Consider the following 24,519-nt stretch of genomic DNA (forward strand, 5'->3'; position numbering starts at 1 on the left):
TAATCTCGAAAACCCAATTAATACTAAGCATACTGGCCTTTCAATTGATGGGATGCCAAAACAAGAACAAAAAAATCTAATAAATTCTGCTAGATCCCTGACTGATGGCTTGAACACAGATAAGAGATGCCGCAGGGCATGATCAGTTAATTTAACAGCACATGGACATTAGTGAACAAGACATTTTAAGATAAGGTCAGAATTTGGGACAAATTGAAGTAGTGCCTAATACTGGCTGAGCTAATGGTGATAAGGACAATAAACAGATGTCAGCAGATCTCTGTCAGTCATTCGGTCTTAGACCACAGGGAATGGCATTAGCTGGATCCAACACTACAAAATAAAGGACAAAAATCAGAGCTTTAGACTTGTGGTGGGTATAGAGGCAAGCCCACTACATTAAGGCTAAACTTGACCTAACTAATGCACAAAAGATAGTTTGTTCAGTCAGAGAAGATAGTGTGACAATAGCTGAATGGATTCAAGAACTGAATCAAAGGACATCCAAAACTAAGGAACATGTCAGGATGCAAGAGAGGGTTGATTACCAAAATGAGAGTCTGGACACAATAAAAGGCAAAATTGAAAAATTACAGAACCATCAGTGATGGATCAATCTTTGAGTCATTGGAATAGAAGAGAGCAGATCCAGGAAGGGAAAGATCAAAGAACGTTTGTAGTTGAACTGTTCTGGAAGGCCTTCACAGACCTATTAAATTGGAACTGACACCAAGAGTCAGTGAGCACACCTCTTTCCTTTCTGGCAGAACCAGACACAGACAGGCACCTCGAGTATCCTTGTCCCATTCTTATTCATGTGGGTAATTTCATACTGTGACAGGATATTTTAAACAGAGCAAAACCCAGGTTCCTGTCTCAATTGGTAGATTCAAGTTCTTTGTTAGATCTGATTTCTATCAATCTAAGGTTAAGCAAGGATGGAAACTGCAAGTGTATCTCACCAATGCAGGTGCTAGGGACCCAGGTTTTCATAAAAAAAGCAGCCAAATTAAAAGTTGTTTGACACAGGAATATATACTGGTGCCAGGAGGAGCATGAAGCAGAAGACTTAATCATGGGGTAGACTAGAATTTCTAAACATTGGGTAAATTACCCATACACAGGGATTTCTCTGCGGCTGCATGATCCCATCATACTCTAAGTGATGTGGAGTAAGGTAAGACGGAACATCAAGTAACTGGAGGCTGTACTCCCTCTACTGGGCACCAAACCCAATCCATTTAATGTATATAGCTTAAAGCCTTTTTTGTTTCTTCTTCTATGCCTAGGGTTTTTTCTCTCTCACAGAGAGTCCAACCAGATAATGTTCTTTTTCTTTTCCCTTTTCTTTTCTGCAGGAGGAGTGTGTCAAGGTACCCTATAATGCTCTCCTATATCGATAGCAATGGAGGGGTTGATTTCCCCCACGGGGGACAGAAGGGTGAGACTGTTGAGTGGTGGGATAAACAGCTTAGCAAAACTAATAAGAGGCTGATGATCGTAGTCTGGCTTTGTAGAGTTTACTAAACTAAAACACTGTTTACATTGTGGATTAATGAATAATAGGATTATGGGGTACCACAGAGCAAGCATTAAGGCCCTCGTTACGACCCTGGCCGTGGGTGATAAAGTGGCAGTAATACACCCAACAGGCTGGTGGTAACTACCGCCAAATTATGACCATGGCAGTGATATCTCCGAAAGACAGCCAATGTACCACACCGACCGCCAGTGCGGAAACAACAGGCACCACAGCGGTAGCCTCCTACAGCCAGGTGGAAGACAAAGTACCGCCCACCATATTATGACATAGCAAACCGCCACCATTTCCGGGGCGGTACCAACACCATCAAAAGCCTGGCGGAAACAGAACACAAAAGTCAAAGGACTCACCATTGGAGACACAGGGAAGAACCATGCCACCATGGAACCCGAACTGCATGTTTTCCTGATGATCTTCTACGTCATGCTCCACCACAAACTCCAACGCTGGCGAAGATGACGACGGTGAGTACAGCCGCCTAGATCACGGGGGGAAGAAAACGAGAGTGACGCACACACGCACAATACACACCCCACACACACCATACACATAAGCAGATGCACAAGATAATCAATTTGACCACGATAATCAGCAAAATAATGGAAGGACAACAGGAATTGACTACAGTGATTGTAATAAGATCAACATCAAAAATAATAAGTTGATGTGGCAATGCAACAGATATGTACAAGTGTACAAAAAAGGGACACTGTCCAATGCATAGTTCACAGGGGCCACATGGCCACAGGGCAAATTCCAAGGTCCCACTCGATTCCTGTACCAATACGGAGAAAACACTGCAGGGGCATCAGTTGGTAAATAGGCAGGCACCTCAAGGGGGAGGGGCACCTCAGCCAGATGCGGAAACAATACCACTGGTTCTGGAGGGGGCAACATGCCCTGTGCTTGTTCCTGAGGAGTGCAAGGCCACAGTCTCTCGAGTTGGTAAATACCACACTGGTTCTGGAGGGGGCAACATGCGCTGTGCTTGGTCCTGGGTAGTGCAAGGCCACAGTCTCTCGAGTGAGTGAATACCACAATGGTTCTGGAGGGGCCAACATGCCCTGTGCTTGGTCCTGGGGAGTGTAAGGCCACAGTCTCTCGAGTTGGTGAATACCACACTGGTTCTGGAGGGGGCAACATGCCCTGTGCTTGGTCCTGGGGAGTGCAAGGCCACAGTCTCTTGAGTGGGTGACTTGCCCCACTGTTTCTGGTAGGGGCAGGCCGCATAGCAGCCCAAGGAGGTTGGACTATATGGCGTCCGCCGGCGGTGACGGCTGCACTGTGGTGGTGGTTGTGGGAGGCTCCTGCTCAGCCCTTGCACCCTCCAATGGCTGCACTGTGGTGGGGGTTGTGGGAGGCTCCTGCTCAGCCCCTGCTCAGCCCCTGCACCCTTTGATGGCCGCACTGTGGTGGTTGTGGGAGGCTCCTGCCCAGCCCCTGCACCCTCCGATGGCTGCACTGTGGTGGTGGTTGTGGGATGCTCCTGCTTAGCCCCTGCATTCTCTGATGGCTGCACAACTATGGCTGGCGGTGGGGGCTTTGTGACAGCTGCTGGTGCAGTCGCCTTCACCTTCTCGGTGGCTGGCGCAGTCTCTTTACCCTTCTTGGTGGCTGGTGCAGGCTTCTTCCCCTTCTTGATGGCTTTTGCAGGCTCCTTCCCCTTCTTGGTGGCTGGTGCAGGCTCCTTCCCTTTCTTGGTGGCTGGTGCAGGCTCCTTTCCCTTCTTGGTGGCTGGTGCAGGCTCCTTCCCTTCAGTATTTGAGCCTTGAATCCTTTCCACCACAAGTAGGTGCTGCTGAAACTGGGCCCATGGACTGTTTGGCTGAGGTGCGCGGCTGGGTCCTTGATACCCTGGCCATACGTGCAGGACATGGGGGAGGGGTGTGGAAGAGGTCAGTCTGGGAAAGGAAAAGCTTTTTAGGGACATTGGGACAGGAAGAGGGAGATGTAATGGGAGTGGAGGATAAGGGAGTGGTTGTTGGAGGTGTACGTCTGCTGGATTTGGGTGCAGGTGCATGGGTTGTATGCTTTTGTGAGGTGGATGGCTGTTGGGTGTCAGAGTGCTTGCGTTTGTGTACTTTAGGAGGGGGGACAGAGACGGTGGGAGAGGAGACGGGACATGTGCATGGATATTGTGGAGGTGTCTGCCAGTGAGGTGTGTGTTCTGCTTGGTGTGGTGATGATGCAGGTAGTGGTTGATGATGTAGTGCATGCAGGTGTGAGTGTGGATGTAACTGGGTGGGACGGGGAGGAGGAGGAGGAGGGGGGAGACAGTGTAAATAGTGGATGTTGTTGTGTCTGCAACTGGATGGTGTTTGTGTGAGTGCCTGTGGGGTGAAGTGTGGTGCCTGTGTTTGCCTGTGACACTCTTGGGTGTTGTCTTGTGTGCCTGCTCGTCTGGCTGTATGCTTAGGATGGGTTGGGGCTGAGGAGAATGGACTGGAAAGTGGTAGTTGGTGGGAGGACGGTAGAAACAGGGACAATGGCTGCCATCAGAGAGGAGGCCAGAGCCTGGATTGATCTCTGTTGGGCCGCCAATCCAGTGTGAATGCCCTCCAGGAATGCATTAGATTGCTGCATCTGAGCTGCCATCCCCTGGATGGCATTCACAATGGTTGACTGCCCTACAGAGATGGCTCTCGGGAGCTCAATAGCCTCCTCACTCAAAGCAGCAGGTCTCACTGGGGCAGGGTATGAGGTGCCTGGGGCGAAGGAGATGCCCACCCTCCTGGGTGGGCGGGCAGGGACAACTAGCTGAGGAGCTGCTGGGAGGGCGGTGCTGGTACGGAGTGTGGCGGCTGTACCTGTAGCTGGGGTGGTCACAGAGGTGTCCGCCTCCACCAGGGAGCTCCCATCGGAGGAGGTATCAGAGTCTGTGCTGTCCCCTCCAGTCTCTGCTGTGGTGCTCCCCTCACCCCACGTCCCACTGATGCCCTCCACATCGGTAGATTCTGCCTCCAGGGTCCTGTGGGATGCAGCTCCCTCTGTCGCTGGTGCCTCTGCTCCTCTGCCAGATGATGCTAATGCACATAAGTACAGGATGACAAAACAAGAAAGGCAGAGAGAGAGACGATACACTGGGTCAATGACTGCACCAACACCACCGTTGGTGTGCACAGCACCCTCACACACAGGGAACAGGCCTACGCACAATGCATTGCACTACCAGTAACATTGCTAGCCACCAAGGCATGAGGAGAAGCACACACTGCCAAGTGCAGCACACCTGGGCCCCACGCAGCCCTGACCAGTAGTGGATGCTAACAAGCTAAGTAGGCAGTATTCCCCCTTAAGACCCTTAGCCACCAGAGGACCTACGCTGCTATGTCTGGCTGGCCTAGGGGCACCCACTGACACAAAACCACCACCCGGATACCACCCCTCCAGCCGTGAGCTTCAATGATGGCCACTGTACCCACCCCCTTGTGGCTGCTGTGATGCCCTCAAGAGCCTATCCAGCTCTGAGTAGGCCACCGCCAGTATGCTGGCTATCAGGGGGATCAGGGTCCGACGGGCACCCCTTCTTTGGGAGGACATCCCAAGCTGGGCATCCGTGGTCTTCCGTGCCCAGCGTCTCAGGTCCTCCCACTGTTTCCAACAGTGGGTGCTCCACCTGCATAGACCCCCAGGGTCTGCTTCTCCTTGGCGATGGCACGCCATATACCCTTCTTTTGATGGGAGCTGACCGGCAGAGGCAATACAGACAGGAGAACACCATTAGACACAGTCCAGCCAGTAACACCAATGGCCCACCATACCCGTTTCCATCACAATTGGCACACACATAGCCCAGCACACAACATGCACCCAGCCAAGAGGACATCCCTCCCCCCTAATACAATGCCTTCACACACAACTCCATGCATTCATGCCACATGCATCGTGCCCACAGTGTACTCACCTGTTTTTCTGGAGGCCCATATAGCAGGCCGTACTGGGGTAGGACTTATCCACCAGTCTCTCCAATTCCTCAGAAGTGAAGTCTGGGGTGCTTTCCCCAGTCACGCAGGCCATGGTAGGTTCCAGACACAGGTCACAGCAGCACATGCAATGTAGGTCCTCTCCTATGAAAGGTCAGGAAACAAGTGAGGAATTTGATAGAAAATGGAAGTCACGTCAGCGGCGGTGCACACCGTCACTGCCAGTGTAGATCACCATTAGCCACTGTACCCCCATAGGGCCCAATTATAACCAATGAGGAGTTGCACAGCGGTTGCCAACCGCATACCGCCACAGCGCACAACGTCAGCGGCATTACCTCACTTCCACCAGTCCATCCAAACAGGGCAGGTGGAAGCCATTTGGGGGATGGAACAGACCTCTGGAATAATGCTGCGTCACAGGATAAATAGGCACCTACTTGACAAATTACACTGTCCCATAACATGTGTACAGATTGCGGCCTACTGTTATGGCTCCATTGTTCAGTTTGTTACAGCCTCTTCACTCTTTTGTCCCTTAGATACCTACCGCTGCGGATGAATAGGAGATGGAGACATACCCCTGTGTACAGACCCCTGGTGGACTTGGCTACATTGGAGGACAGGCATATTATCCTCACCTATAGACTGGACAGAGCCACAATCACAGAGCTGTGTGCCCAATCGGAGCCTGACCTGATATCTGCTATCCGTCACCCCACTGGGATCCCCCCTGTTGTGCAAGTGCTATCAGTGCTCCATTTTCTGGAAACTGGTTCTTTCCAAGTGACAGTGGGCTTGGCAGCAGGAATGTCACAGCCAATGTTCTTAATAGTGCTGATAAGAGTGTTGTCTCCCCTGATAAAACACATGTGCAGCTACATTGCTTTCCCTTAGGTTGAGGATTTGGCCACTGTGAAGGCCAGGTTTTATGCAATGGGGCATATCCCCAATATCATTGGGGCGATTGATGGAACACATATACACATATTGCATTTCCCTCCACTCCCCTGCCAGGATGAACAGGTGTTCAGGAATCGTAAGAGTTTCCACTCCATGAATGTGCAGATGGTGTGCTTGGTGGACCAGTACATCTCCAATGTCAGCACTAAGTATCCTGGGTCGGTGCATGATGCCTTTATCTTGAGGAATAGTAGCATTCTAAATGATGGCACAACTACAGAGGCACCGGGTGTGGCTAATAGGTGAGCCCATGGTCCCCACCCAGTTGATGTAGGTAGATGGGTGCGGGGTTGCCCCTAAGGGTGAGTGTGTGGATAACAGGTATCCCTCGATATTTGCACGTGACTCTGGTTACCCGAACCTCTCATGGCTACTGACCCCAGTGAGGAATGGCAGGACAAGGGCAGAGGAACGTTAAATGAGGCACATGGACGAACAAGGAGGATAAATGAAAGATCCTTTGGCCTCCTGAAGGCCAGGTTCTGGTGCCTCCATCTGACAGGTGTGCTACTCACCCAAAAAGGTCTGCCAGATAGTGGTGGCATGCTGCATGTTGCACAACCTAGCCCTCAGACGCCATGTCCCTTTTCTGCAGGAGGAGGAGACTGGAGATGCCCCTGTGGCAGCAGTGGACCCTGTGGACAATGAGGATGAGGAGGCAGAGGCAGAGAATGTGGACAACAGAACATCTGTGATCCGTCAGTACTTCCAATGACACACAGGTGAGACAGTGCAACTTTACATTTCAATGACTTTGTATTCTGTGTGGCATTTGCATGCTGGTATTTATCACTTCAATGCCCACTCACTATTACCTCTGGCTATTCATTTTGCAGATGTTGGTGATTTGACAAATACCCCTGGGTGTGATCACCACAGCCAGCTACAGGTTATTGATTCTCTGCTCATTCTATGTACAGTTCATTTGCAATGGTTGTACCTGTTTCAATCAATACATATTTGAAATATATGACATACTCAAAATTGATTTATATCAAAGAGTGTTTATTGTAGTACTAATATATAGAGAAGAAAGTGCAATGGGGTGGGGTGATGATGGAGGAAAGTACATGGTATTGTTCCAGTCTGTTCATAGCACAGGTGCAATGCCCAAGGGGACACAGTAAGGGGAGCAATGGCAGTTCAAGGTGGGCAGGGTGATTATTGGGACACAAGGGTGACAATCAGGAGAGTCTAATTTCCTGGCCGGGGTCATGGCAAGTGTCTTTGGCTTCTGTCTGCATCGCAGGGAACGTTTGCGGGGTGGTTCACCTTCTGCAGGGGGAGGAGTGCTGGTGGTCTGTGGCCTCCTGGCAACTAGCGGAAGTGGAAGGCTGTTCAGATGACTGGCTGGTGGCAGGGGCCCGCTGGTGTGACACTGCCTCCCTCATAATGTTGGTCATGTCTGCCAGCACCTCTGCTATGGAAATCAGGGTGTTGTTGATGGCCTGCAAGTCCTCCCTGATCCCCTGATACTTTCCCTCCTGCAGCCACCTGTTCTCCTGCACGTTGTCTAGGATCTGGCCCATCATGTCCTGGGAATGTTGATAGGCTCCTAGGATCTCTGAGAGCACCTCTTGGAGAGGCGGTTCCCTGCTCCTGTCCTCCCCCTGGCACACAGCGGTCCTCCCAGTGTCCCTGTTGGCCAGTGCGTCTGTCCCCTGAACTGTGTGCCCACTGCCACGGACCCCAGGTCCCTGATTGTCTTGTGTGTGAGGTGTGGCCTGGGGTCCTTGTACAGATGGGTACACTGCTGATTGACGTGTCCTGGGGACAGAGGTCTGGGTACACTGGGTGTGTGCTGTGGTGTGGTTTCCTGATGGGGGAGGCTCTGTGGTGGTCTGTGACTGGGCTTGGGTAACCGACTGTCCAGTGGTCCCTGATGGGCCAGGTAGATCATTCAGATCCTGAAGACCAGAGTTACTGTCATCACTGTGGGCCTCTTCTGTTGGGGGCTGGATAGTGCTGGCAACTCCTCTCCAGTGACATTGGCTGGGGTACCTGTGGGGATGTAAATGCTGTATTATGCTTCATGTGTATGGCATAATATACACCCCTGGCTTCCCCTCTATGGTTGGTGTTACCCTGCCAGATTTTACTTGTGTATGTTGGTGTATCATGGGATTGTTAGTTTCCCTATGCTGTGCATGCTTTAGTGATGAGTTTCCATACAGGGCTGTGAGAGGTGTCCATGCATTGGTACAGCATGCAGGGCTTGGCATTGGGATTAGTGAGATGTGATGGTGGAGTGTGTTGGATGGAGTGGAGTGATGGGAGTGAGGGTATGTAATGGCATGCAGGTAGGGGGGGTGATAATTGTTGAAAGTTGGCTTACCAGAGTCCAGTCCTCCTCCAACTCCGGCCAGGCCCTCAGGATGCAGTAATGCCAAGACTTGCTCCTCCCATGCTGTTAGTTGTGGGGGAGGAGGCAGGGGCCCACCGCTAGTCCTCTGGATAGCGAGCTGGTGTCTGGCTGTTATTGAACGTACCTTCCCCCGTAGGTCGTTGCACCTCTTCCTGATGTCGTCCCTTGTTCTTGGGTGCTGTCCCACGGCGTTGACCCTGTCCACGATTCTCCGCCATAGCTCCATCTTCCTGGCTATTGATATTTGCTGCACTTGTGCTCCAAATAGCTGTGGCTCTACCCTGACCATTCCCTCCACCGTGACCCTTAACTCCTCAGTGAAACGGGGGTGCCTTTGTGGTGCCATGGGTGTTATGTGATGAGTGTTGGTGAGGGTGTGTTGGGTAATGTGTTGGGGTGTGTGAAGTGGTGTGCGTGAGGGATGTATGGGTGTATGTGAATTGGCCAATGTGGTGTTTTGTATGTGGGTGTCCATTCTGAGCGCAGCGGTATGTACCGCCTATGGTTTACCGCCGGTGAAGATCTGCCGTGGTGATTCGTGGGTCATAATGTGATGGGCGCTGTTCTGTTGGCGTAACAGGGTGGGTTTTGATACCGCAAGTTTATCACTGACGTTTGGTCTGGCGGATTTGTGTATGTGGCTGTATTCTGTTGGATTGGTGTGTGTGTGTCATAATGTGGTGTATGAATATCTGCCGCCGCAGCGGTAAGTTGGCGGCCGTCAGTGTGGCGGTAAGTGGGATTTACCGCCAGGGTCATAATGAGGGCCTAAATCTTTCTCTGATCCTAGGCAAATACGTAAAAGCCAGGGGAGGGTGCCATTCATATGGCTTTTATGGACCTCTCCTGTGCTTTTGACTTAGTGGACAGGAAAAATCTTTGGGATTTTATGAGCTTAGCGGTATTGGTCCCCTTTAACTGTCTTTTCTGAAAAATGTACATGAAGACAAATACATGAGAGTGCGGTACTTTCAGTTGGGTGACTTGGTGCCCCCTATTCCAATCGATCGCAGGGTGAGCCAGGGCTGCATTTTGGCCCCTTTTCTATTTTTATTTTATAATAATGCCTTGGATTCATTTTTAAGTATATGTATTTCAGATGCGCACAAAATAGGCTCGCGATTAGTTTCCATCATGAGTTCCTTAGGTTTATGCATGGGTTGAATCTTAAAGTCAATAATGACAAATCTTTTATCCTAATTTGCGGCCCAAAAAACACCTGCTCAAAAACTTTCTGCTTGGGTGATACACCAATTTAAAAAACTAAGCATTTGAGTTATTTGGGTATTTTATTTGATGCAAACCTGTTGTGGGACCGATTACTTTCACAAAAGTCACAAATGATGGAGGTGGGGTGAGAGACCCTGTTTAGGTTTGCAAAGAAATTAGTCCATAAACTCCCAAAAGAATTGACCCAGCTATAGAAAAGTAAATGTCTATCCACGGGTAGATATGGAGCAGGAGTCATGGGGTAATGGTTACCAAAACCCCTTCAGGTAGTAGACAATAGGTTCTTGAGCAGACTCTTAGGGCCCCCCAGATCCACTTTGAGTTTCATAACCCATGGTGAAGTAGGGTTAGGGTTCCTAGAAGATTTGGTGGGATTGGCACCCATTTTGTGATGGGTTCAAATCTGGTCCTCTCCGGAGTTGATTTTTAATTGTAATATTCTGGAATATTGCGTTAACCAAAGTAAGTCCTTCTTATATAAAGAGTACATTGGAGGCCTTAAGTCTGAGCCATCTCTTGAAGACTCCAGGGAAGATCAGCTCGGGCTCCAAGGCACATGTTAATGAACTGTATTTTGCCCACAGTGATAGACTGAGACTAGAAAAAGTGGGTGGCTGATATGTCTTCAGTGCACTTGTACATACTGATTCCAACAGGTAATGGTATGGAGCACTATTTGACGTGGATTAGGGGTTCAGAACACAGGTTTTATTTAACGTGGCTCAGAGCCAAAACAATCAATTTTTAGGTGCTTTTCCAGTTTTGGGGTCATGGTTTGCCTCATTACCCTGTTGCCCATGTGCTGGGGTTTCTAAGCAGTTCAGTGTGCACTTTATGCTACTTTGCACACTGTACTCTGTTTTTAGTAAGCAGTTTGTATGTCCTATTTTTAAAGAGAAACATCTTCGGACATATCATGAGGGTTTATTGACTGTACATCGTTTAGAGTCTCCAAAAATATGCCTTGCAGTTTTGAATTTTATCATTCGGGCTTTGAGACTAAGGAGAAAATATGCCTCTTGACTTATGGTGGGGAGTTGGTTAAACTATTGTTGTTTTCACAATCAAAGGTTTTATGACTTTGTTGTGATGACTTTATATGCTTTTATGGTCGTTTACGAGACCGAATAAAGTTTATTTGATGATAATGTGTTGTAACATAAGAGGTTTGAAAAGCCTCTCTAAAGGAAGACTAGTGTCTGAAACTTTTTCTGTACAAAATGCCAAGATAGCTTGCATGGAAGAAGCGTGCATGGAAGAAACTCACGTTTCCTTTAAAGACAGGTACTTGCTCAAGAAAATGGAATTTGAACTATGGGTCTGCACTTCTCAATGAGCAGAGCGATTCTTTGTAAAAAGAGGTCTGGTATTTATCTCCAAAGACAACTAGCTGACAATCAAGGGTATTGGACCATACTACAAATCAAGGTTAAGTTCGAGATCTCTGTGCTGTGTGTAATATTTGGTTCCCAATACTGACAACCCACACATTTTTGACAAACCCTCTCTTGAGCTTGTAGGCTGGCATGGTGATTTAATAATTCTTGGCAATTTTAACTGTCTTGGGTTTACAGGCTTGACTCTTCTAATATGTGGGCCATTCCTAATATGACTAAAGCTCAATAGGCACTGCAGCACTTAATAACCGTCCATGGTCTGAAAGACCTATAGAGGTGGAGCTGAGGTACTGAGAACGGCTTTACATTGTATTCACATGCTTGTCACTACTGGATGTAGTCTAACACTACTACGTAGATCTGTCCCATGAGAGTTTCGGACCATAATCCATGGCTTATTAATCTTAGCTTAATGAGTAAAAAGAAAGCACCTTTCCATTGGACATTTGACCAGACCCTACTCAAAGACCAATCGTACTGTGATTATATGCATACTCCTATATTAGACTACTATATTCAGGTAATCCAATATGTAGCAGCTAACAAACAGACTCATTCAAGTTTAATTTATAATAACCTTAAACAGTTAAGTACACTCAAAATACAGGATGTCGCCTTCATAAATAGCAATAATGATAATAGTATTGTGGAGGGGGCGCCAAAGAGCAAGAGCAAATGGCCATGACTTAGTGCAGCTCTACGGACCGTTGCCGATTATCAAGCATTTATCCTTCCTTTGCAGCCCATTCCTAAAGCAGCAAAGTGCTTCAGTTTAGACTGCGGTGAGGTGCCTATTTAACCCCTAAATGCGGACAGCGGGACCTGAGGCCTACACAATAATGGCGGCCGAGGTGTGTTGCAGAGAATCGGCCCAAAAGAGGCAAGCAGAAGCAGCCCGGCCTGACCTGGGGGGCGGGAGGGGCGGGACACTGACTGGTGTCTGCAGCTGTATTGACAGCTCAGAACGCATCCGGCGAGGTGGTCAGAGGCCTGGTGCCATCTGCCCCGGGCGTCCGATAGAAGGATGCAGGCCATGGTTGAGCAGGCCTAGAGGTGGCTCGCATTTGGCTGTGTGGGAGTGGCCGGAGGGATCAGTGGTCCTGCTGGCCCCCGACAGAGGTGAGAGCATGTTGTAGGGGGGCCAGCAAGGCCACGGCCATCAGATCTGTAGCTCCTGCATGCTCTTAGGTATCCTTTTTCTCCCTGGTGGCGGACTGGCTGATCCGTAGCCTAGGGCCTTGAGACCTATTCATTGACAGTGGGGGCCCCCTAGGATGGACGGAGTGTGGGCGCATGGAGCCTAGCACTCCAGCAGGGTGGTGCTCACACTGGCCACCCTTTGAAACTGTGGAGGCTGGGTCAGTGATTGCTGCTGCGGCAGCTGCACAGACTGCCTAAACACCACTACTTACTGCAGCGACCTATCCACTACTGGCTGGTGAAGGCTTTGGGGGTGAGATGGTCAACCCCCGAGGCATAACAGGAGTGACAGGTGGGATACCCTTGCTCCACATAGGAGCGGCCTCCCAGTCCCACATGGTGGTGTGCTAAACCCAGGAGGGGAATACGGATAGCGTTCTGGAGTGTTTCTTAGGGGGCATTTCTAACAGTTGCTCTAAAGTGGTCCCCTCCTGCTGCAACATTGGGAAGTTGAATAAGCACCAGGCATGCTTAACTTTTTAAGCTAAATGTCATTGCCAAGACCCCGTGGGCAGAATCACTCGGTGTTGACCATGAGGAGCAACCCGCGGAGAAGGCAATGTTGGAGAGTACCTTACCTGCTATGCAGCAAATCCTGCAGTCAATAGATAGAAAAATTAACTCCTTAAGCCTACGCATAGATTAGATGGAATCCAAGCTTCACGCTCATGGTACTCGCATAGCCAAGGCTGAACAATGCAATTTTGCGACAGAAGACACCCTGTAGAACACACTAAACACATGCCTTAATATGGAAAAGGTGCCTGCCCTTATCCAGGCCAAGAATGAAGCCCTTGAGGCCAGGTCCTGTAGAAATAATATCTGCATTCTTGGGATCCCAGAGGCAAATATTCCCGGGAGGATTAAGCTGTATGTCAAGCAGCTCCTTCAAGATGTGTTTGGCGCTGAACATTTCTCCAGCATGCTATTTATTGAACAAGCCCACAGGTTGCTGGCAGCCCGACCCTCTCTTGGAGCGATACCAAAATGCCAAGATAGCTTGCATGGAAGAAGCGTGCATGGAAGAAACTCACGTTTCCTTTAAAGACAGGTACTTGCTCAAGAAAATGGAATTTGAACTATGGGTCTGCACTTCTCAACGAGCAGAGCGATTCTTTGTAAAAAGAGGTCTGGTATTTATCTCCAAAGATAACTAGCTGACAATCAAGGGTATTGGACCATACTACAAATCAAGGTTAAGTTCGAGATCTCTGTGCTGTGTGTAATATTTGGTTCCCAATACTGACAACCCACACATTTTTGACAAACCCTCTCTTGAGCTTGTAGGCTGGCATGGTGATTTAATAATTCTTGGCAATTTTAACTGTCTTGGGTTTACAGGCTTGACTCTTCTAATATGTGGGCCAGTCCTAATATGACTAAAGCTCAATAGGCACTGCAGCACTTAATAACCGTCCATGGTCTGAAAGACCTATAGAGGTGGAGCTGAGGTACTGAGAACGGCTTTACATTGTATTCACATGCTTGTCGCTACTGGATGTAGTCTAACACTACTATGGAGATCTGTCCCATGAGAGTTTCGGACCATAATCCATGGCTTATTAATCTTAGTTTAATGAGTAAAAAGAAAGCACCTTTCCATTGGACATTTGACCAGACCCTACTCAAAGACCAATCGTACTGTGATTATATGCATACTCCTATATTAGACTACTATATTCAGGTAATCCAATATGTAGCAGCTAACAAACAGACTCATTCAAGTTTAATTTATAATAACCTTAAACAGTTAAGTACACTCAAAATACAGGATGTCGCCTTCATAAATAGCAATAATGATAATAGTATTGTGGAGGGGGCGCCAAAGAGCAAGAGCAAATGGCCATGACTTAGTGCAGCTCTACGGACCATTGCCGATTATCAAGCATTTATCCTTCCTTTGCAGCCCATTCCTAAAGCAGCAAAGTGCTTCAGTTTGGACTGCGGTGAGGTGCCTATTTAACCCCTAAATGCGGACAGCGGGACCTGAGGCCTACACAATAATGGCGGCCGAGGTGTGTTGCAGAGAATCGGCCCGAAAGAGGCAAGCTGAAGCAGCCCGGCCTGACCTGGGGGGCGGGAGGGGCGGGACACTGACTGGTGTCTGCAGCTGTATTGACTGCTCAGAACGCATCCGGCGAGGTGGTCAGAGGCCTGGTGCCATCTGCCCCGGGCGTCCGATAGAAGGATGCAGGCCATGGTTGAGCAGGCCTAGAGGTGGCTTGCATTTGGCTGTGTGGGAGTGGCCGGAGGGATCAGTGGTCCTGCTGGCCCCCGACAGAGGTGAGAGCATGTTGTAGGGGGGCCAGCAAGGCCACGGCCATCAGATCTGTAGCTCCTGCATGCTCTTAGGTATCCTTTTTCTCCCTGGTGGCGGACTGGCTGATCCGTAGCCTAGGGCCTTGAGACCTATTCATTGACAGCGGGGGGCCCCCTAGGATGGACGGAGTGTGGGCGCATGGAGCCTAGCACTCCAGCAGGGTGGTGCTCACACTGGCCACCCTTTGAAACTGTGGAGGCTGGGTCAGTGATTGCTGCTGCGGCAGCTGCACAGACTGCCTGAACACCACTACTTACTGCAGCGACCTATCCACTACTGGCTGGTGAAGGCTTTGGGGGTGAGATGGTCAACCCCCGAGGCATAACAGGAGTGACAGGTGGGATACCCTTGCTCCACATAGGAGCGGCCTCCCAGTCCCACATGGTGGTGTGCTAAACCCAGGAGGGGAATACGGATAGCGTTCTGGAGTGTTTCTTAGGGGGCATTTCTAACAGTTGCTCTAAAGTGGTCCCCTCCTGCTGCAACATTGGGAAGTTGAATAAGCACCAGGCATGCTTAACTTTTTAATCTAAATGTCATTGCCAAGACCCCGTGGGCAGAATCACTCGGTGTTGACCATGAGGAGCAACCCGCGGAGAAGGCAATGTTGGAGAGTACCTTACCTGCTATGCAGCAAATCCTGCAGTCAATAGATAGAAAAATTAACTCCTTAAGCCTACGCATAGATTAGATGGAATCCAAGCTTCACGCTCATGGTACTCGCATAGCCAAGGCTGAACAATGCAATTTTGCGACAGAAGACACCCTGTAGAACACACTAAACACATGCCTTAATATGGAAAAGGTGCCTGCCCTTATCCAGGCCAAGAATGAAGCCCTTGAGGCCAGGTCCTGTAGAAATAACATCTGCATTCTTGGGATCCCAGAGGCAAATATTCCCGGGAGGATTAAGCTGTATGTCAAGCAGCTCCTTCAAGATGTGTTTGGCGCTGAACATTTCTCCAGCATGCTATTTATTGAACAAGCCCACAGGTTGCTGGCAGCCCGACCCTCTCTTGGAGCGATACCAAAATGCCAAGATAGCTTGCATGGAAGAAGCGTGCATGGAAGAAACTCACGTTTCCTTTAAAGACAGGTACTTGCTCAAGAAAATGGAATTTGAACTATGGGTCTGCACTTCTCAACGAGCAGAGCGATTCTTTGTAAAAAGAGGTCTGGTATTTATCTCCAAAGACAACTAGCTGACAATCAAGGGTATTGGACCATACTACAAATCAAGGTTAAGTTCGAGATCTCTGTGCTGTGTGTAATATTTGGTTCCCAATACTGACAACCCACACATTTTTGACAAACCCTCTCTTGAGCTTGTAGGCTGGCATGGTGATTTAATAATTCTTGGCAATTTTAACTGTCTTGGGTTTACAGGCTTGACTCTTCTAATATGTGGGCCAGTCCTAATATGACTAAAGCTCAATAGGCACTGCAGCACTTAATAACCGTCCATGGTCTGAAAGACCTATAGAGGTGGAGCTGAGGTACTGAGAACGGCTTTACATTGTATTCACATGCTTGTCGCTACTGGATGTAGTCTAACACTACTATGGAGATCTGTCCCATGAGAGTTTCGGACCATAATCCATGGCTTATTAATCTTAGCTTAATGAGTAAAAAGAAAGCACCTTTCCATTGGACATTTGACCAGACCCTACTCAAAGACCAATCGTACTGTGATTATATGCATACTCCTATATTAGACTACTATATTCAGGTAATCCAATATGTAGCAGCTAACAAACAGACTCATTCAAGTTTAATTTATAATAACCTTAAACAGTTAAGTACACTCAAAATACAGGATGTCGCCTTCATAAATAGCAATAATGATAATAGTATTGTGGAGGGGGCGCCAAAGAGCAAGAGCAAATGGCCATGACTTAGTGCAGCTCTACGGACCATTGCCGATTATCAAGCATTTATCCTTCCTTTGCAGCCCATTCCTAAAGCAGCAAAGTGCTTCAGTTTGGACTGCGGTGAGGTGCCTATTTAACCCCTAAATGCGGACAGCGGGACCTGAGGCCTACACAATAATGGCGGCCGAGGTGTGTTGCAGAGAATCGGCCCGAAAGAGGCAAGCTGAAGCAGCCCGGCCTGACCTGGGGGGCGGGAGGGGCGGGACACTGACTGGTGTCTGCAGCTGTATTGACTGCTCAGAACGCATCCGGCGAGGTGGTCAGAGGCCTGGTGCCATCTGCCCCGGGCGTCCGATAGAAGGATGCAGGCCATGGTTGAGCAGGCCTAGAGGTGGCTTGCATTTGGCTGTGTGGGAGTGGCCGGAGGGATCAGTGGTCCTGCTGGCCCCCGACAGAGGTGAGAGCATGTTGTAGGGGGGCCAGCAAGGCCACGGCCATCAGATCTGTAGCTCCTGCATGCTCTTAGGTATCCTTTTTCTCCCTGGTGGCGGACTGGCTGATCCGTAGCCTAGGGCCTTGAGACCTATTCATTGACAGCGGGGGGCCCCCTAGGATGGACGGAGTGTGGGCGCATGGAGCCTAGCACTCCAGCAGGGTGGTGCTCACACTGGCCACCCTTTGAAACTGTGGAGGCTGGGTCAGTGATTGCTGCTGCGGCAGCTGCACAGACTGCCTGAACACCACTACTTACTGCAGCGACCTATCCACTACTGGCTGGTGAAGGCTTTGGGGGTGAGATGGTCAACCCCCGAGGCATAACAGGAGTGACAGGTGGGATACCCTTGCTCCACATAGGAGCGGCCTCCCAGTCCCACATGGTGGTGTGCTAAACCCAGGAGGGGAATACGGATAGCGTTCTGGAGTGTTTCTTAGGGGGCATTTCTAACAGTTGCTCTAAAGTGGTCCCCTCCTGCTGCAACATTGGGAAGTTGAATAAGCACCAGGCATGCTTAACTTTTTAATCTAAATGTCATTGCCAAGACCCCGTGGGCAGAATCACTCGGTGTTGACCATGAGGAGCAACCCGCGGAGAAGGCAATGTTGGAGAGTACCTTACCTGCTATGCAGCAAATCCTGCAGTCAATAGATAGAAAAATTAACTCCTTAAGTCTACGCATAGATTAGATGGAATCCAAGCTTCACGCTCATGGTACTCGCATAGCCAAGGCTGAACAATGCAATTTTGCGACAGAAGACACCCTGTAGAACACACTAAACACATGCCTTAATATGGAAAAGGTGCCTGCCCTTATCCAGGCCAAGAATGAAGCCCTTGAGGCCAGGTCCTGTAGAAATAACATCTGCATTCTTGGGATCCCAGAGGCAAATATTCCCGGGAGGATTAAGCTGTATGTCAAGCAGCTCCTTCAAGATGTGTTTGGCGCTGAACATTTCTCCAGCATGCTATTTATTGAACAAGCCCACAGGTTGCTGGCAGCCCGACCCTCTCTTGGAGCGATACCAAAATGCCAAGATAGCTTGCATGGAAGAAGCGTGCATGGAAGAAACTCACGTTTCCTTTAAAGACAGGTACTTGCTCAAGAAAATGGAATTTGAACTATGGGTCTGCACTTCTCAACGAGCAGAGCGATTCTTTGTAAAAAGAGGTCTGGTATTTATCTCCAAAGACAACTAGCTGACAATCAAGGGTATTGGACCATACTACAAATCAAGGTTAAGTTCGAGATCTCTGTGCTGTGTGTAATATTTGGTTCCCAATACTGACAACCCACAAATTTTTGACAAACCCTCTCTTGAGCTTGTAGGCTGGCATGGTGATTTAATAATTCTTGGCAATTTTAACTGTCTTGGGTTTACAGGCTTGACTCTTCTAATATGTGGGCCAGTCCTAATATGACTAAAGCTCAATAGGCACTGCAGCACTTAATAACCGTCCATGGTCTGAAAGACCTATAGAGGTGGAGCTGAGGTACTGAGAACGGCTTTACATTGTATTCACATGCTTGTCGCTACTGGATGTAGTCTAACACTACTATGGAGATCTGTCCCATGAGAGTTTCGGACCATAATCCATGGCTTATTAATCTTAGCTTAATGAGTAAAAAGAAAGCACCTTTCCATTGGACATTTGACCAGACCCTACTCAAAGACCAATCGTACTGTGATTATATGCATACTCCTAAATTAGACTACTATATTCAGGTAATCCAATATGTAGCAGCTAACAAACAGACTCATTCAAGTTTAATTTATAATAACCTTAAACAGTTAAGTACACTCAAAATACAGGATGTCGCCTTCATAAATAGCAATAATGATAATAGTATTGTGGAGGGGGCGCCAAAGAGCAAGAGCAAATGGCCATGACTTAGTGCAGCTCTACGGACCATTGCCGATTATCAAGCATTTATCCTTCCTTTGCAGCCCATTCCTAAAGCAGCAAAGTGCTTCAGTTTGGACTGCGGTGAGGTGCCTATTTAACCCCTAAATGCGGACAGCGGGACCTGAGGCCTACACAATAATGGCGGCCGAGGTGTGTTGCAGAGAATCGGCCCGAAAGAGGCAAGCTGAAGCAGCCCGGCCTGACCTGGGGGGCGGGAGGGGCGGGACACTGACTGGTGTCTGCAGCTGTATTGACTGCTCAGAACGCATCCGGCGAGGTGGTCAGAGGCCTGGTGCCATCTGCCCCGGGCGTCCGATAGAAGGATGCAGGCCATGGTTGAGCAGGCCTAGAGGTGGCTTGCATTTGGCTGTGTGGGAGTGGCCGGAGGGATCAGTGGTCCTGCTGGCCCCCGACAGAGGTGAGAGCATCTTGTAGGGGGGGCAGCAAGGCCACGGCCATCAGATCTGTAGCTCCTGCATGCTCTTAGGTATCCTTTTTCTCCCTGGTGGCGGACTGGCTGATCCGTAGCCTAGGGCCTTGAGACCTATTCATTGACAGCGGGGGGCCCCCTAGGATGGACGGAGTGTGGGCGCATGGAGCCTAGCACTCCAGCAGGGTGGTGCTCACACTGGCCACCCTTTGAAACTGTGGAGGCTGGGTCAGTGATTGCTGCTGCGGCAGCTGCACAGACTGCCTGAACACCACTACTTACTGCAGCGACCTATCCACTACTGGCTGGTGAAGGCTTTGGGGGTGAGATGGTCAACCCCCGAGGCATAACAGGAGTGACAGGTGGGATACCCTTGCTCCACATAGGAGCGGCCTCCCAGTCCCACATGGTGGTGTGCTAAACCCAGGAGGGGAATACGGATAGCGTTCTGGAGTGTTTCTTAGGGGGCATTTCTAACAGTTGCTCTAAAGTGGTCCCCTTCTGCTGCAACATTGGGAAGCTGAATAAGCACCAGGCATGCTTAACTTTTTAAGCTAAATGTCAATGCCAAGACCACGTGGGCAGAATCACTCGGTGTTGACCATGAGGAGCAACCCGCGGAGAAGGCAATGTTGGAGAGTACCTTACCTGCTATGCAGCAAATCCTGCAGTCAATAGATAGAAAAATTAACTCCTTAAGCCTACGCATAGATTAGATGGAATCCAAGCTTCACGCTCATGGTACTCGCATAGCCAAGGCTGAACAATGCAATTTTGCGACAGAAGACACCCTGTAGAACACATTAAACACATGCCTTAATATGGAAAAGATGCCTGCCCTTATCCAGGCCAAGAATGAAGCCCTTGAGGCCAGGTCCCGTAGAAATAACATCTGCATTCTTGGGATCCCAGAGGCAAATATTCCCGGGAGGATTAAGCTGTATGTCAAGCAGCTCCTTCAAGATGTGTTTGGCGCTGAACATTTCTCCAGCATGCTATTTATTGAACAAGCCCACAGGTTGCTGGCAGCCCGACCCTCTCTTGGAGCGATACCATGACCTATTCTCACTAGGCTGCTCAACTATTGTGACGAAGATGTGGTACTCCGGCTCTCTAGAGACAGACAGAAAATCCAACATTAAGGGCTAGAAATTGCCTTTCTTCCTGATTTCACTGTGGTGGTAGTCCAGGCAGCGAGACACACGTTTGCTGCCGGAGAGAAGAAATTGCAGCAGGCTGGGCTGAAATATGCAATACTTTACCCAGTCAGACTGTGTGTGGATCTGCCTGATGGACCGAAAATCTTTGCTACGCCGCAGGCGGTCCTGGACCATATAAGAAAGGCAGGCCAGGGCCGCAAACCCTCTCTTGATAAACAGACTGAGTGAAGCTGGGGCTCTGCCTAGTGCATCTTTGGGGGCCTTGGCTGGAACGCACGGCCACTGCTGGCCAGAGGGAATGTTTGTTGTTACCCTACTGGATCTTCCGCATGCTTGCAGGGAACGAGAGTTGCAATGTTGGCTTGGTCACTTCCATACACCAGGAGGCTGAGCTTGTTTCCTGAACTCTAGAGGGAATGTCCCACGTGACCTGGATGGCACCCTTTGTGTGCGAGAGAGTCGCTCAGTGGGGATATGAGTGGAAGTTAGTGGTTTATTGTTCCTTAAATAGGTGGGTTTGTGCTTTTAGCTTGTTGGGGTTGCTGAAGAGTGTGGTGGGTGGGGTTTTTATGGGGGTTTGTTCAGCCACAATGGAATGAGCACATTTTACTTTGCTGTGGGCCGAAATGCCTGGAATTTATGTTTGCCAGATGCAGACTGGATTATACGAGGGCTACTGACAGTCCCAATGTGACCTCTCTCAACTTCATATTCTGGAATGTGGGGGCTTAAATAACCCCAAAAAGATTAGGGAGGTCTTAGCATATTTATATAGGGGTTCATGTGCATGTCGCTTATCTGCAGGAAACTCACTTGTCAAAACATGCCGTAGACTTGGTGGGTGCGAGGTGGGCAGGTTTCCACATTGCCTCCTTGTACTCCACTTATGCAAGAGGGGTGCAGTTCGACCTGAAGCACTTAGAGATTGACGAACAGGATTGCTACGTTACTGTACAGGGTAAAATGTGTAGTACTATGCTTACTACGGTTAACACTTATCGCCCGAACATAGATGACTCGAACTGTTTTTGCATGTCTAGGCCCGGCTCCAGCTGCACGCATTGCCAACTTTGCCTTTGTTGTGGGGAGGAGACGTCAATGTCTGCCTGGACCCCGAGTTGGATAGATCGCCTTCCTCGACTGGGCAGTTCAGGCTTGCTGCTCGAGTACTGCAGGACTCAATGGTGGAGTTCAGAGCCGTCGATGTGTGGACAACGCAACATGCTGGTATTGGGGAAGGCACATTTTTTTTTAATTCAGAAATGGCTCGTGGTCACATATTGACTGTGGTTGGCCACGGGGGAGGTCCAGGCCCGGTGAGGGCGATCCGCGATCTACTTCGTACTGATCATACTCCTGTATATATGACTCTGCGTATCCTAACGTACGCCTCTCTGCCTTTTTTTTTTTTTACATCTCTACTAGACCAGGCATTTTGGGATACGATTCAGGGGACATAGTAGAATACTTCCAAAATAACAAAGACTCAGTTGAAAGTGCTGGTGTCCACTGGGAAGCCTTCAAGGTCACTATCAAAGGAACTGACTGTGGTCCATTGACAATACTTTGCGTGGACTGGAGCTGGAGTATGTGTCCAGTCCCTCGCCCTCTATTTTTGCGTGCATTTGGAACCAAATGATGGAATATAATGAGACCACAAAACAGGAGGTGCAGTATCTGGCTCGACATCATGTTGGGCACTCATAAGGGAAGGGGGCCAGGCCTGATCACAAACTGAGGTCTCCAAGGGGTCCATCACACGTAGTGAGTGTGCATACCCTTGATGGTGAGGTGTGCTGCGACACCAGCTCTATTCTGTTACACTTTTCATCCTTATATGCTGCGCTTTATGGGCAAAAAACAATGGCATTGACGGCTGAGATAGCTAACTACTTTGATGATGTCACCTTGGCGTGGCTCTCACCGGGCCAATGGGAATTGATTAGCCAACCCTTCACTGTAGGTAAAATACAATATGCCATACGTAGTTTGTCCAATAGCAAAGTGCCTAGTCTGGACAGTTTACAGGGAGAGTTTGATAAAGAACTTGCCAACCTACTTGCGCCACACCTCCTGCATCTGTTCGAGGAGGCCTATGTGGTGCGACGACGCCTGCCTTCTCTTCGAGAAGCCCTCATTTTTACACTCCCGAAGCCCGACAAGACGCCTAAGCGGTGTGAATCATATCGACCACTATCCCGTATAAATATTGATACTATAATATTAGCCAAACTGATAGCTGCATGGCTCCTGCTGCCGATGCCTAATATGGTCCTGCACGACCAGACAGGATTCATTCCCTTCCAATGCACCACTCATAATTTTTTTAACACTGTTCACATTATTGCACCATCAGAACCCCACCATGAAAGCGGCAGCGGACCTGTTGGATGCCGCTAAAGTATTTGACTCTTTCACTTAGCCTTATATGTTTACTATATTATCAAGGATGGAGATCCCCTCCGGATTTATTGATTGGATTCAGTTATTATATATCAAGCCTGTTGCCACGGTAGAACCTCAGACCCCTTTCCGGTGTACAGGCAATCTCACGTTATGCTGACGATATGGTGCTCTGTGCAGGGCTCTGAGACCTATCTTGCTGATCTCCTTTGAGAATATGTGCAATTCGAGTGGATGTCCCGCTTGAGTATAAATTGGGAGAAGACATATGTGCTCTCACTTACTGCCGCCACTGTGTCGTTTCCTGCTCAATTTCCATTGCAGTGGTGCAGGAAGCCAGTGAAATACCTAATGTTCCACTATAATTATGGTAGAGTGCTCCCCAGATTGTAGGAGCGGTTGTGGCACTGGTCCAGTCTCCCACTCTCTCTGGCTGACCGAATTGCAGTGATGAAGATGGTTGTGATGCCTCAATTCTTCTACATGTTTGTTAACATTCTGATTCCTCTTACTCAAGCTTTCTTTAAGACGCTGTGTTCCTTGTTGATAACACTGGCATGAGTGGGTAGGCACCCACCGGTCTCGTGGCAACAGCTAACACATCCATATAAGTGGGGTGGATTTAGTGCTCCCGACTTCTACCTTTATTACTTGTGTGCGCAAGAGCAACATGCCTACTTTTGAGCACATCCTGAACGGTGTATGGCACACCTGGAGGTGGAGAAGGACACAGCAGATAATATTCTGCGGATTTCCTTAATACCACACCAGCCTGTGGAAGTGGACAGGGGTTGTATAACTAATCTTAACTGCATGCTGAGCGCTTGGCAGGGTATTGGTGCTCAGACGAGTAGGCGTCCTCTTTATGCCCTGGCGTTGCCATTAGCATGCCACCCAGATCTGTCTGTCACACAAGAACCTTAGGGAGGCTGGCCTTAGGAAAATGGGGGATGCATTTCCAGAGGGCAGCTTTTTGGAGTTCTGGGTACTGCTGCAGTGGAGCTGGGACTCCCCCCTTATGCATTTAACATACTTGGGTTTGCAGGCCGCTTTGAGAGAACACTATCCGACGTTTCTGCGGGCCCCTCCACTTCTGGGGCTTTACAATTAGCACCTGCCAGCTTGACCCGTACTGGTCTTGTCACTGGCTTTTATTGTGCGGTGCAGTCGGAGCTGTGTAGCTCCACTGATAACTTGTTTGACAAGGGAAATGAGACTTGAGACCCGACTTACAGTGGAGGAATGGTCTTGTTGTTGTTTTGTGCTATTGTTATTTTACAATGCTTAGTGAAATAATTTAAACATTGATA

This window comes from Pleurodeles waltl, chromosome 8 (assembly GCF_031143425.1).
Source record: "Pleurodeles waltl isolate 20211129_DDA chromosome 8, aPleWal1.hap1.20221129, whole genome shotgun sequence".
NCBI lineage: Eukaryota > Metazoa > Chordata > Amphibia > Caudata > Salamandridae > Pleurodeles > Pleurodeles waltl.